The sequence below is a fragment of the Podarcis liolepis genome (assembly GCF_965112155.1).
Source record: "Podarcis liolepis genome assembly, chromosome: 11".
NCBI classification, from domain to species: Eukaryota; Metazoa; Chordata; class Lepidosauria; order Squamata; family Lacertidae; genus Podarcis; species Podarcis liolepis.
In genome coordinates, this window is record NC_139565.1 from 33,459,275 (window position 1) to 33,471,710 (window position 12,436).

Consider the following 12,436-nt stretch of genomic DNA (forward strand, 5'->3'; position numbering starts at 1 on the left):
GTAGGGTGCCACTAAAACATACAGAGTGGAGAAGACAAGGGCAGAACTGTCTTCTCAGATCCCAGCATGACACCACTAAGCTAAGTAGTCCATTGATTCCTCCTGAATATTTCCAGGTATTGAGCAACAACCAAGATTTTGGACTAGACCACATGGATCTGAGTCTTTTTCTCTAGATTCCTTCCCCACCTCTTTGCATCCCTTTCAGCTTCCTTGCCTACCAGTTCAGGCCCAGTGCAGGGCTCAGCATAGTCAGGTACCTTCAGAGAGCCTGGAAACTCAGAAGGCCCATCACTGATCCTGCCAACCCATCAGAATCACTGGGGCCACTTGCCCCTGCCGCCCATGGAATGGCACTGTTGCTGCTTTTTCAACAACTGACAGTCATTCACCCGGGTGATGGTGTCAGAGCTTTTTAATGAGAACGCAGCTTGTTCTGTTGAGTTCTCATAGCAACATCCCCAAATGCAGTGCCTGTAACAACCCCAGCCCCTTCACCATCTGCCCAGTGGAGCCCTACCACAGCATGAAAATGCATATTTCTTCCTTTTTAGTTAACTCCCAAAGGTTTCCTTCTTTATTCACCAGATCACGTTAAAGAAAGTTCATCAGTTCTCTTTTCCTCTCTTCTTCCTCTTTGGCTCATCATCTTCCCCTCATCATTGTCTCCACCCCTTCCACTTTTGGAATAGCTTTTGTACTTGTGCCTTGCAATGAAGTGAGGTTAGGTTGATGCTTTGCTTCGCTCTTAAAAGGCTCTCTTTTCTTGGTGAAGTCCTAAAGTCTTAACTGTGCTGCCCCTTTCAGAAAACCTTGCTGTGATATTCCATTATCTGGAACTCACAGTAGCTGATATTAATTATACCAACATGTTAGTTTGCTAAGCTAGCTCTGCCAAATGAATACTAGTCTGTCCTTTGGCAGGAACAGAGTCGGGAACTACAGAGGAAATGGTTCTCCCATTACCACCCATAGCTTCCCTATAGTCCCTAATCAAGGAACAACTCACAGAACATAGAATCAAGTTCAGAATGCCAGGTAAGCATGGTAGCAAGCAAGCATGGTAGCATATCCATCTGCTTTTGCTAATGTTGAGGAAGTTATCTTACATGAGGCCAGACTGTTTGCCCACCTACAGCAATGCTCCAAGGTCACAGGCAGAAATCTTTCCCTACCGCCAGATCTTTTTTTACTGGAGATAGCAGGCATTGAACTTGGAACCTTTTGCAAACTAAGCATGCACTCTACTGCTGAGCTATGGCAGCATTCCCTGCAAAGATGCTTTCCTCTTCTCACTTTTGCATGATTGTCCTGGCTCCTCTTCCAAAGCAAAAGTCTTGTTCCTAGACAAATATGTCTTAGACCAAGATGGGAAAGACATAGTATTAAACAATAAGGTGCCTCTGAAAACATTCCAAGCCTAGGGATTTATTTTCATTGCCAGAAGAGAGCTTTCACACTAAAACCCTATCCTTTCGTTATTTTAGCAGCCTAATTTAGGGAGATAACATTGATGTTGCTATTGTTAAACCATTAGAGCCAGAAACTCTTGCTGATCTACTGTAAGTGATCCACAATCTACCAGGAGATCCCAATCTACCCACTGCAGTCTAAAAGATGAAAGCGATGAGGCAGGAAAGCATTTGATAAATTAGTCATGAAGATACATCAACTAGCAGACGCCGTTTTTGAGAAGAGTGATTGATTCAGTTAAGTGCCTGAACAAAATCACTGAAACAGAGTATCTATTTCGGTGGCAGGAAACATGAAACTGAGAGCGTAGAGCTGGATACCGATTGTGAGCATAAACATAGAAATAATGCCATATGCATGATATTTACAAGGATATTATGTATTTGTGTGCCTAGTAGTTATTTTTTTCTAAGTTTTTTCTAGGATGAGTGTAGTCTTGTGTCGATGGTCTAGCCTTGCAAAGTAACCATGATCCATTTTATGTCTTACTATCAGCTAACATAGAAAAATAATTTAATTCATGTTCCAGAACTTGGGCATTGCCAAAGCCTATCTGCATCACAGTTGTAGTGAGTGGGTGGTGTCCATCTTCCTGTGCTTGTTAGCAATTCAAAATGTTGATTGGAATATCCCTGGACCAGAGTATTCTAGGGCAGGAGTGGTCAGTGTTGTTCTCTCCAGATGTTTTAGACAACTCCCTTCCCCTCTGACCAATGGCCTGAGTGGCTGGGGTTGATTGGAGCTGTAGTCCACAATGTCTGGAGGGCACTACATTGGCTATCACTAGTCATATATTTTTAATAATAATAATAATAATAATAATAATAATAATAATAATAATAATAATAATAGTAATAGTAATAATAATAATTTTTATTCAAGATTTTGTTGGTTTACAAAAGTACATGCCTTGTCTCTTTTTTCAGGTTGTAGAATCTTTTTCTTTGTTTCTTTTTACATTTGAAGTGAGACGTTAATGTTGCATGCGGAATAAACTAGTCGTGTTTTTTGAGATGATGTTGGTCTGCAGTGACCACATTCATTGTCTTCCTCCAGCTCCCTCTCTCTCTTCCTATTCAGCTAATGGTTTTATGTCACTGATAGAAATGCCTTCCAATTGAACTTAACCGCTATAACCATATAAAGATATTGTAGCAACATAATAGCACAGTCAAAGATTTAACTATGGCCATAGAAAAAAGGAAAGTTATTGCCTCTTCTCCATTATTGGAATCGTATTTCCATGTTAAAGGCTACTGACGCTGCCTATCTACAATACATGGGCCATATTTGCCTAGAAACAGCGTGCCATGACTATGAGTCATTCCTTGCTAATCACTATTTATCACTGCAATTAGCAAAGCAATCTTCAATGTGCCAGCAACATAAGGTTCATTCAGAATTTATAGAGTACAGATCAGCCAGAAGTCTGGCATCCCAATCCTAAACACATTTGGCCGAAAATAAGAGCCTCTGAGTTCAATGCAACATATTTCAAAGTAAGAGCCAATTCACAAGGCAACCTTCTAGCTCCCCCCCCCCTTTGTCCTTGGTAACTTAAAGTTCCACAGCATGCGGATAGTTGCAGGTGACCATTTGTATAGGAAAATGCATAGGAAAACCATTCCACAGTGTTGCTAAAATGATTATGGAAAGCTGTATTTAAGGCAGCAGCCTTAGAGAGGTGGGAACCTATCACTAGCTATTGCTACTGTTGCTGGTTCTGGCTCCTCTTCCATTTATTTGAACATGGAACTTCCCTGGTAATGTAGAAGAGGACACAATAGGCTAAACAGGGTTACACAGGTGAAGGCAAATGGACTCCCCCACCACTGGCCTGTGGCTTACCTTCCTACAGTCACTCACCCCAAACCAATCAATGTCCAATAGCCAAGATGACATCTGATTCTGGAGCCCAGCTGAAAGGCAGAAGCCTGAAAGGAGGAGCTATAGGGAGATAGGTTAAGGGTGACAGGTGCAGTGGCAGACCTCGGGGTCTCAAATTTCAGTCATGTCCTGTGTGATGCTAAAATGGGGGGGGCCTCTCTCACTCCATTTTTATTAATAGTTGTGCCATCCCTGGTGGCACCCCTGAAGCCCCATGCCCAGTGCAGCCAACCCACAGCGCTCCTCGAAATCTGCCTCTGACAGGTGTTCTTCGCTCCTTAGCCATAAGCACAGGGAGAGGGGATATTTTGTTCTTGAGAGGAAACTGAGGCAGGCAGAGGGGAGATATGGACCTGGAGAAGGAAACACGGGGGGGGGGGTTGATGAGCAGAGGAAGCAAGGATTTACCTGCTTGTATATGTGTCTAAATCACAGAGCCTAGGGCTTGCCAATCAGAAGGTTGGCAGTTTGAATCCCTGCAATGGGGTGAGCTCCCGTTGCTCGGTCCCAGCTCCTGCCAACCTAGCAGTTCAAAAGCACGTCAAAGTACAAGTAGATAAATAGGTACTGCTCTGGCGGGAAGGTAAATGGCGTTTCCGTGCGCTGCTCTGGTTTTCCAGAAGCGGCTTAGTCATGCTGACCACATGACCCAGAAGCTGTACGCCAGCTCCCTCGGCCAGTAAAGCGAGATGAGCGCTGCAACCCCAGAGTCATCCGCAACTGGACGTAACGGTCAGGGGTCCCTTTACCTTTACCTATACGACAAATATACATTGCAGGCATTTAAAATGTGTGCTTTTCTTGGGGACTAAATTCAAACAATTTTAGACAAGGCAACATTTAAGATCTCATCTTAGAGTATTGGCTTAGAAATAGCACTATGAATCAAGAGGTGTCCAGTTCAAGTGTCATCTTAAGCATAGCACTCTCCCTTATGATCAGTCGCCCATGTGCACTATGATTTGTCACATGTGCAATAATGCTGATCTACTTCACAGGGCAATCAAAGGGATTATTGTTAACCTTTGCTTTGAACACTGTGAATAACTAGACAAGTGCTACAAACCGCTATTATTAAGAGATGGGAGATTTAAAAGATTTTCTTTTAAAGTGACATATCTCAAGGACAGTATACAAGTTTCTTAGCTGAATTCAAGTAAGCAATTCCATTAGTGAGAGGATGGGCTCTTGTTGTGCAATGGTACTTACCCTCCCTTCATGCCTCCTATGCTTTCCCCAAATTTGCTCTGGGGGAGTCTGGAGAACTCCAGAACAGCATAAAAGAGGAGCGAAAGGAAGGTCGTTCCTTCAGGCAAGCAGAAAAGCTTGTGCTGATAGAACTTTTGTTGTAGCATGATGATGAATTCTTCACAAAATCCTAGTGCATTCTTTTTCACCAAGCAAGAACATAAATCTGGCTGTTTTTTTTATATTATGTCAGCTGCAATCTTTTCAAAGAGATCAAGGTAAAGCTGGGGGTGGAGGTTCCAAAAGGGGTTCATGAAGAGGGCTAGCAAATGGGTGAACTGTATTACAGACCCTCAGAAAGAAATAAAAAACTGTTAGGCAGGCAGGTTGTGGGGTAAAAGTGTGTCAGCTTCCCCTTGGGCTGATGTGATATGATTCGACACACCTTTCTTGGGAAAGGTGTGCGGGAGATGTTTTTATTTTGATCCAATGGCACAGCAATGAATTCATAATATGTAACTGGGGCATCTGCTTCTGTAAATACATTTAAAGTGCATAAAATGAACATAATTTATGGAAATATTGCCTGAGTTGATGATGTTAGTAGGAGTGTGTCAACTTTCAAGAGAGCCAACATTTTACTTTGCATTCCTTGCTTTAATTTTCCTTTGATAGCACTTACTGATGTGTCTGCAACTCATGAAATAGACTGCATAGTGTTATATTAAGGAAGAAACATAACGAAACTCACTAAGTTTTCTTTTCAAAATGTCAAGAGTCCTTTGCTTTAGTCCTCAAGGATCCCTGTATGTCAACCACAGCATTTAAATAAGGTTAACTTTTTAGAGGTTTAGGCCTTTGTTCAATAAATAATTTGTAAAGTGGGGTTCTAACTTTCTGGGTGGTGTAAGTGAAGGTGATGTAAGTTATATTAAGAATAATACTGCACAAGTCATCAGCACAAATGTATTTTCAGTCCCTGAGCATGGGTTTATATTGTCATTTCAATAAGGTTGCTATGTTGCATTCATGCTTATATTGATTTTCAAAGCAACCTCAATTGTTTGATTGCCATAATGAGCTATTTCTAGAGCAATTTAGTTTTGAAAGCTGGTGCTCAATGCATAACGTATGGTGACAGGACTGAGTCACTAATAGCAAGTATGAGAGTTCCTTGATATGCAGGCAGGGGCATCCCAATGCATTATTCTGCCTGAACTGAAGGACAAGATGGCACCTTCCCACTGCCAGCTCCATGTAAGGAACCCAACTTGATTGGCAGTTGATTATTACACCAACACTGGCAATGGGATAACATCCTCCACCACACCTGAGACCAGCAGGTGAGCATAGGGTCTTCTTCTTGTTGTTGTTTGGCAATCACTCGTAGCTGAGTAAGATTGTTTTCCATGAATACAGTCTTAATGGTCTGTCCGTAGGTGACTGTGGAGGCCAATTCTGGATCCACAGGTCCTTCCACAGTGGGGACATAGGTTTCCAGGCAGGAGTTTGCCAAATGTGTTTTCCTTTTAGCTTGATTCTCCCTTGCGTCCTGAAATCGAGTGTCTTCAAAGTCCATGACACCTTTGGTAAAGGTTGTTCTCCAATTGGAGCGTTCGCAGACCAACGATTCCCAATTGTTGGTGTTTATACTACATATTTTAGATTTGCCTTGAGAGAGTCTTTAAACCTCTTTTGTTGACCACCAGCATTATGCTTTTCATTTTTAAGTTCGAAATAGAGTAGTTGCTTTGGAAAACTATAATCAGGCATCCAAACAACATGACCACTCCAACGAAGTTGATGTTGAAGAACCATTGGTGATCTTTGCTTCTTCCAGTACACTGACATTAGTTTGCCTGTCTTCCCAAGTGATATGTAAAAATTTTCGGAGACACCATTGCTGGAATCTTTCAAGGAGTTAGAGATAGTGTTTATATCACAAGCAGCAATGAGTCACCTTCAAGTAGATTTCAAGGCCTTGGAAAACACAGGAAAGTGGGGGCTATACAGTCTGTTACTTGTGAGGAGCCCAATGAGGAAGCTTAGTCTGGAGAGAAGAAAACTCAGCTTGCAGGCAGCCTACACAACGAAGAGCTTAACCCCACTATCTTCTCTGTGGCCTCGAGACAACATGTAGCTGTGGGAAATGCCTATACAGTGGTGCCTCACAAGACGAAAAGAATCCGTTCTGTGATTCTCTTCGTCTAGCGGTTTTTTCGTCTTGTGAAGCAAGCCCATTGACGGATTAGCGCTATTAGCGCTATTAGCGGCTTTTAGCGCCTTATCGGCTTATCGGATCAGCTGATAAGTGGCTTAGCGGCTTAGAAAAAGGGGGGGAAGGGGAAAAAAACCTGCAGGAACTCGCAAGACATTTTCGTCTTGCGAAGCAAGCCCATAGGAGATTCGTTTTGCGAAGCACCTCCAAAACGGAAAACTCTTTCGTCTAGCGAGTTTTCCGTCTTGCGAGGCATTCGTCTTGCGGGGCATCACTGTATAGTCCTCATTTGTTCTTTCATTGTTGTATTTTAGATTTGATTCGACTTTGTGTAGCGATGTATTAGAGAAGTGTACATCTCTAATACAAAGGCAGGTTGATATTTTAATCCTTAAGCAGTATTGTAAGGCTTTGATTTATATTTCCCTGTAGCCCAAGAGATCAAAAAGAGTATCAGAAAAGTACTAATAGCTTAGGGCAGACACTTTGTTAAATGCTGGATGTAGACCAGGTAAGCAGCAGTGAGTACCAAGATGAATCATAGTCTATGTGGTTGTTTACAGTAGAGCGAAATTAAATTATATGAGTGCTCTGGCTTAGTTGTTTCCATTCCCACACTCCCTATAATTTTATAGCCGTGATATATATAATTTTGTCCCTGGGGGACTTTATGTTGTTGTTGTTTTAATCCACTTTCCCTGAAGTGAATTGTGATAGAAGCAGTTGGAGTTGTTTTAAACTTGCTTTGATTTTGATTTCTTTTCCTTCCCATTTATTTTACCCATGGGTTAGTGGCAGTTGATTATACACCAAACATTCCTGTAATACTTCTTCTAGAGGGTAAAGCAAAATCATATCGATGGAGAATCTCTGTGTTCCCATAAGCCAATGGTTGATGGCAAGACCTCTCCTCCTACCAGAGGGGAGGGGTTGTGAGCGGGAGCCGGTTCCCGCTTCAGCATGGAGGCGTATTCAGCCCCCTGCATCAGTTATCCCAGCTGCCACGCCACGCCCTTTAGCCAGCCAATAGGGCTGGATTGGGGGTGGGGGGTAGCTGCAGTTAAGCAGCTGCAGCAGCACCGTGCCCCATTCTGCTTCCTGAATTCAACGGTTCACCCTCCCTTTAGGTCATATCTATGCTTTTGACCTTTTGACTTTGGTCGGTTGCCTTGGTTGCCCAGGGGGCCTGGTAGGAATTTTTATCCATTTGGCAAATTGGCACCAGCCTCTTGGTTTTTCGCCTGCCTCGTAGCAAATCGGATATTGGTGGTTAGGCACTGGAATATGTGTCGTGTGTCGGAGGGCAGGTTGTGGCCAGCACCTACCCCTCCCCTTGTTGGGTATTCCATTAAAGGGATCCGGCGGTCGTGGGTCCTGTCTGACGCCCTTGCTGGTGGCTAGGGCCATGGCACAACCCCCAGTGACGTCAGGGGAAGCTTCCAATTGCATTTGCATCAACAAGCTCCTCCCACTGGTTGTTAACCCTTGAATGACTCTCCGCTGAGTGGCGTGGAGTCATGTATAGATTGTTTGATCCAATGCCTAAGCCAATACCACTCACATGCGGTAACCAATAAAGTTGTGGCCTTATTTAGCCCATTAACCTAAAATACATGTGTCCTTGTGTCTTATTTATCTCTAAGCAGGTGGCAGGTCCTTGACTCACAAAACCATTGTCATGGCAAATAGGCAGCGATGATCAGAGTTGTGCTCCAGCAATATCTGGAGGACTTCAGGTCCACCTGCCCAAGGATGGGAGGCCTGTAGAGGTCAAGATTGTCTAAGACAACTCCACATAGAGTGCATTGGTGTATTCCAGCCTGGTGATGGAGATGAAAGCTCTATGGACCACAGCAACTCTCTCATCTCTCCGATCCATGCAGCCTGTGCTGATGCAGTACTGATAATCCAGGTTGACATAACTGTGTCAGATGAACTCCTCCCAACTCACCCACCCAGATCTCAATAATACACACCAGACTGGCACCCTCATCCACTATCAAATCAAATCAAATAATGGATGAGCATGGTATCATTATGTACAGATCAGGTGTTAAACAACAGCATGCACAGGCCAGTGGGCACAGCAAATGAACAACCCACCTTTAATTGCCTTTTCCCAGCCAGCCTACTTTCCGTAACTCAGTTGGCCATTATGTTTCTTAAGGGAAACAAACTAATTCTTCCATTTCGGCAAGTGCTTCTTGTAAGCTTGTTTGTGGTTCTAATGTGATTTTGTCACTCTTGCTTTAGAGCAACAGAAACATAGCTATGGAAGTAGGTTAAGCAGCGCATAATAATCTTAGCTGACAGACAGTAAAAGTCATTCTGCAGAAAGATTGGCTGAATGAAGCTGCCTCTGAACAAGCTATTGTTGTGTGCATGCGTGGAGAGTGTGCATGTCTAACACCTCTGTATATAATAACAGGCTCTTCCCAGCCTAACTCTAATATAAATATCTCAAAGGGCAGATTTAACCTTGTGAGCACCTGAACAGTTATTTGTGAGCACTTTAGCAGTTCAGGAACTGTGTTATCTGTCCACCTTCCTATGTTGCTTTCATCTTCTTGTTGTTATAAAATGCAGATGTCTTTTCCTGTGTGCTTTGGGCAATGTTTCTGCAAGTGCTCAGTGGTGTACATTTTGAAGTGCAGAGGCAAACCATTATGGCCCCCATAGCCACACCCTCAAGGAGTGTCTAATGTTTATCCATATATTAAAAATAATAAACATTGAACAGCAGTGCATAGGATAATACCCAATTTATGAGGATCAACTGACAATCATAGGATAGTGAGCTGATAAAGTGTGGCAAAGCAACTTGCATACTGGATTTTGATTAAGGAGACCTGGGTTCATATCCCTTATCAGTCCTGTGGTATGACTGCTGTAATGATCTCAGGCAGGCAAGCAAGCCCCGATAAGAATTAATGACTCTCTGGCAGTTTCATGTTACGTTTATTTACAAAAACACATCCAGAGCCCGGCTTCTCACCTGCTTGCATTGAAGGGAGTTGGTCAGTCTGAAACTCCACCCCGCTCACAACAGGGAGGATGCCTGATTCCCGCCCTTCCCTTCTTGCCCTTCTGTTGCACTCTGACCTTGTCTAGTCTACGAGCACAGGGACTGAGAGGCTGGCCTGCCCCCTCCCCACTTCCACTAGATACACCTTCTGTCCTCTGCTCCTCTGCTGGTTGTCTAGCAACACTCTGACTGCCTCCTAACTCTCCTGCTTCTTGAGGGCTATTTGTGTCTTCTTTGCAATAGGGGGGGGGGGTCGAGCTACCCTTTCTTGGCTCTGCCAGCCCGCTTTCTTCTGCAGAGCCAGCCTCTCTCTCACTTAGCTCAATTTCCGAGTCTGACTCTTCCCCTGCACTCGGTTGCATCACGTTCCTGACAACTGCAATCTTAGGCATAGTTACGTAGTAGGAAACTCTGCTTGATATCTATAAGAATGTATGAAGAGCCTGTTGAATCAGGACAATGGCCCATCTAGTTCAGCATCCTGTTCTCACAGCAGCCAGCCAGATGCCTGTAGGAAGCCTGCAAGCTAGACATATGTGCATCATCACTCTGCCCACCTGCAGTTCCCAGCAACTTTTCTGACTCTGCAAACTCCACAATACTGTACACAGCATACAGTGTTCCAAATGTGGTTGCACCATAGATTTGTGTTAACAGTGTTATGATAGCAGTTTTTATTTTTAGTTCCTTTCCTAATGATCGCTGTTGAACTTAGCAACACTTTATCTGGGTTGACATGGTTAGGATTGTAGCCTCATTCTCCAAGTTCATCCTAAGCAAACATCATTATTTTCATATTGCTACTCATGGGGAAAGAAGTCTAGGTATAGTTGTCATATCAGTCCATTTACAGCAGCAGCAACAACCACCCACTTCCAAAAAATTTCAGTGCATGTTCCAGATGCAACTCTAAAACAAACTAAGCCAAAAAATATATAAACCTTAAAATAATTGCAAAGTAGCTTAAACATAGAATCCATTTTTATTAGCATTATTTACCAAGGAATCAAGCACCCAGAAATAACACCATGATTATTTTATCATTATTTTAGCAGCTAATAAAAATGCTAATTTGCTGATGAGAGACATATGGATAAAGGAAAGTCAACTGCAACCCATTAAAGCCATAGTGAATGCTAAGAAGGAAATCGTCTCTCTCCCCACACCCACCCCCAGTTCCTTGATAAGACTGGCAATACCAAAATAAAACTGCTTCCGAGCTCTGCTTTAGCACTTGGATTAGTGAGTCACTTTAGTTTGGGGCTTCCTTTCCCACTTTCAGAAGTGGCTCACCTGCAATTCTAGCTTTCTGACAGCCGTGCTACTACCACTTGCCCCGAGGCAGGCAGGGAAGAGGATGGAGCTCTGTGGGCACCAGCAGCGTAGCGTGGGTTGTCAGCACCCGGGGCAAGGCAAGTAATTTGCGCCCCCTAACCCCTAACCTGCCGCCGCTGCCAGCTTCTTCTTGCTGCTGCCTGGGCTGGTCTGGTGTGGTTCTCTCCCGCGCTCAGCGCTGCACTGGGCGGCCGCTGCACTGTCCCTCCCCCAGATAGTCCCTTGCTCTCTCTCCGCACCGCACACCTGGCACCCACCCCCTCCACAGTGGGCGGCGACCCAGCGGCTCGGATCGGATTCGCACAGCCAGCACTGCAGTGAGAGAGAGTGAGTGAGCCAGGTAGGGGCAGAGAGCTGCGAGTGCGAGCACGCCTCCCCCCAGATGTTGCGCCCGGTGTGGCCGGCTCCCCCTGCACCCCCCACGCTACGCCACTGGTGGGCACACCAGCAGAACCAGTCAGTTGCTCCTGCAAAGGCAACTGTGCCATGTCAGTGGCACCACTTTTGGGAAGCTAGCATTGCAGCTATGCCCACCAGGTGCATCACTTCTGCTCACCTTAGTTCAGATACTCAGGTTCTGGAAATCTGAGGCCACACTTTTCTCCCCATTAACTACAATAGGGAAATCAAGAAATGGCTATAATTTCTTTATGCTTTGCCAGAGGATGAGGCCTGCCAGATTGTAGACAAATAGGTGCAGTGGGGCCTGTACTGGGCAGCTTTAGAATTTCAAAGTTTAAAAAAGTACAGGTGACAACTTTTTATTACTTGGCAGAATTGGATGGAATACATAGGTACAACTTTTCCCCCTGAGTGAATGAAGAGTGCCAAATGTAGGGGAAGATATTTTTGTGTAAGTGGATCCCTTAATATTTATGGAGCTGGGTTGTTTTTTTAAGGACTTGTTTCTCTCCTCCCATCGTTTTGTAGCCCAATTTTATGAGCATGACAAAGATTGTAGAGGTGCCCCTAGGTAGGTAGGTAGGTAGGTAGGTTCCCTGCAAAATTTCAGGATAGTGAGCTTTGATAAATAAAAAACAGCAGGGTGTGTGTGTGTGTGTGTGTGTGTGTGTGTGTGTGTTGATGAATTGGCACCAAAGTGACAGAAAGTACCTCATCCTTAGTGTAGTGGAGAAAATATATGGAAATGTCCTGTAGTATTTGGGCATAGATGTGCACTATATAAATGTACTGTAAGGAGAGCCTTTAAAACTTCAGCCATTCTTCAAACAGATTCCCTTTCCTGCACATGTGTGTGTGTGTGTGTGTGTGTGTGTAGGTTAAATTAAAAAACAAGGAGGGGGACACAT

At 44.0% G+C, this 12,436-nt stretch overlaps 1 protein-coding gene across 1 annotated transcript in view; it reads left to right on the forward strand.

Annotated features, from left to right (window-relative positions):
• The window catches only part of EDIL3 (EGF like repeats and discoidin domains 3), a 247,658-nt gene that overhangs the window by 217,368 nt on the left and 17,854 nt on the right, over window positions 1-12,436 (forward strand). The window lies entirely within an intron of this gene.